The sequence below is a fragment of the Bison bison genome, unplaced genomic scaffold (assembly GCF_000754665.1).
Source record: "Bison bison bison isolate TAMUID 2011002044 unplaced genomic scaffold, Bison_UMD1.0 scf7180017864358, whole genome shotgun sequence".
Taxonomy (NCBI): Eukaryota; Metazoa; Chordata; class Mammalia; order Artiodactyla; family Bovidae; genus Bison; species Bison bison.
Window position 1 is genome coordinate 329541 of NW_011494930.1, and position 2718 is coordinate 332258.

Here is a 2718-nt window from a genome sequence, read left to right on the forward strand (position 1 = left end):
ACATGAAGACTCATTTTACTGGTCTTTTTGCATGTATGAGGACCTTGGTTCAGAGTGAATAGAATTATTTATTTGCTATATATTAACAGATTAAAAAATATTTTTGTGTATGCTTTTAGTTTTATTGTAACCAAGCAACTTGTACACTTTTAACGTTTAAAACTGAGCATTATCTTTCCTTTCCAGTGAAACAAAAAGAAAAGTTTAAGAATAAACAGGAGCAAAATTGCAATAGAGAATTTTGATTGCAAATAAGATCCTACAGGTTCTGCTGATTCTCCCAGCAAGCGGCAGGGCTCAAGTCATTATTAGGAGAGAATTTTATTTTGAAATGTCATCTTAAACTATAGCCCATGGGATTTTCCAGGGAAGAGGACTGGGGTGGGGTGCCATTAAACCCTATTTTTGAAGTATTTTTTCTTTTTTTTAAACAAGAGAAAGTAGACAGATACATGTTGGTAAGTGCTAGCTGTCCATATTCATATAGAGACACAGTGTACTCTCTGAGCCCAATATACAGAGAAAAGAGGAAAAAAGCTAGAATTCTATGCACTACTACACAGGGGCCTAGCACCCTCCAGTTTCCAGCAGAGCTAAGGGAGCAGAAGGTGTTTCTTTTTTCCCTACAGAGCATGGTGGTGTTGATTCCATAAAATTTTTGTTGAGACAGGAAGGGATAAAAATGAATTTGGAACAGAAATGGGTAGAGATTCTTTACTGAAGAATCTAGTATTATTCTAGTATCACTGAATTCTTCTCAAGGTATTCCCCACCCCCCCCGCCCCACCACCCAAATAAGTTCTGAACCATGGTATAAAGGGAAAAGAGACTTCAAAAGCAGGGCTCTGAGAACAAGAGGAGAGAATAAAAAAGACTGCTACTTGCTCTCAGGGACTGGAGAAAATAAAAAAAGGTTGGAATCCATCATCGTTCCTTTCATTAGTCATCTATCTCCTTCATCTTCCTCTCCTTCCTCCCCCTCATCTTCTTCACCTTCATTCTCATTCCCTTCTTCATCAGTATCTTCCAATCCTTCATCCTCTTCATCATTGTTGTCTTCTTCTTCTTCCCCTTCCTCATCATCCATGTCAGGAACCAAGTAGTACTGTAATGGATTTGGCAAATATCATCTTTGATGACCTCTCCTAACTCATCTGCACCTGCATCAGAATGATCAGTAAACCAGGTGAAGAAGCTTTCTGGTTCCTGATGCTGTCTCTTCCTGCTGGCTTTATTCTGTGTTTGACCTGATTGTTTCATCAAATCCTTTTCAGATTTCCATTTGATTTCAGTGGACTTTGAAGATGGGTCACCACTCTCATTCAGATGAAATTCGTTGGAGAGAATTTTGTTTTCAAAGTAAGGGTTTTCATCAAAGTAAAAATCTATTCTTGAACCTGATTTAATGTTTTCAAATTCTGTCACTTTGACTCTTGTCAAATAACGTAGTGCCTCTTCATCTTCCTCCCCAAGCTGTGCAGACACTTGTGGATGGTGATCAAATATTGCTACCCAAAATTTTGGGATTTTTGCCATCAATTCTGACCACTTTTGAAAAAATGGTTGGTGAAGTTTGTTATATTTCTATGCTACTTTCAAAATCTCCTCACTGGCTTGTTCATTAAGTCTATCTCATCTTGCACTTCATCAATATGCTCAATTGCTTCTTGCTATTCTTTTTCTTCCTTCAGTGAAGTTGAAGAAGCACATGCCTCGTCTGGCCTGGAGGCAGGAGTTGGCCTCGCTTTCTTTGGTTTCTTCGCTTGGGGTGGAAGTGAAGACTGGTGTATGGGGGCCATGCTGGGGAAAAAAAAAAAAAAAAGAAGCCAAGCACAAGCTCAGAGAACTCAGACTTTTTTATTTTTAAGTTTTATTTTGAAATATAGATTAAGAGGAAGTTGCAAAACACTACCGAGCAGTCCTGTGTAATCTTCAGTCTTTTTCCCACAAAGATTACATTTTCATATAATGATAGTCCAATATTTAAATGAAGAAACTGACATTGGTACGATGTGTGTGTGTAATTCCATGTCATTTTATCACATATGTAGATTCCTGCAACTGTCACTGCAATCAAGATCCATCAATATTCCATCACCACAAAGATTTCCCTCATGCCACCCCAGCATCCCTAAACCTTGGCAGGTCTAAAACTAAGGATTTTATTCTTCAACAAAGCTCAACAGAGTCTGAGATTCATATTTGATGATGAAAGAAAATATTCCTGATATGTTTTTAAAGATAAGAAAAATATATCCCTCAAATTTTCTGGAAGTCTGTGTGATGGAATTATGATAATTTTCTTTGTTTGCATTTTTAAACTTTTACTGTTTTCTATGTGGCCATGATGATCAGTTCTGCTAGAGCTGCCACAACAAAATATAGAATGAGTGTCTCAAAGAGCTGAAATTTATTTTCTCACAATTCTGGGGTTGGATGTCCAAGATCAAGTGCTGGAAGGGTTGGTTTCTGATGAAAGCCCTCTCTGGGCTTGTACCTGGCCCTGTTCTCACTGTGTCCTCATATGACCCTTTCCCATCTATGTGGAAAGGCAGTGATCACTGGTGTCCTCTAGTTCTAAAGGTTAAGCTCTTCATGCTCCATCTCTTGGACATGACAACACCGGTGTCCTATTCCCTCACTCTTCCCTTGGCCTCCATTCCCCTGATGAAGTGCTTCTGTGCTGCTCCTTAGTGTCACTGACACCGCAAAATCTCG

General features: G+C 38.8%; 1 pseudogene; it reads right to left on the reverse strand.

The window, feature by feature from the left end:
* Positions 1 to 943: 943 nt before the first annotated feature.
* Positions 944 to 1820, reverse strand: LOC104999632 (annotated as a pseudogene).
* Positions 1821 to 2718: the final 898 nt, after the last annotated feature.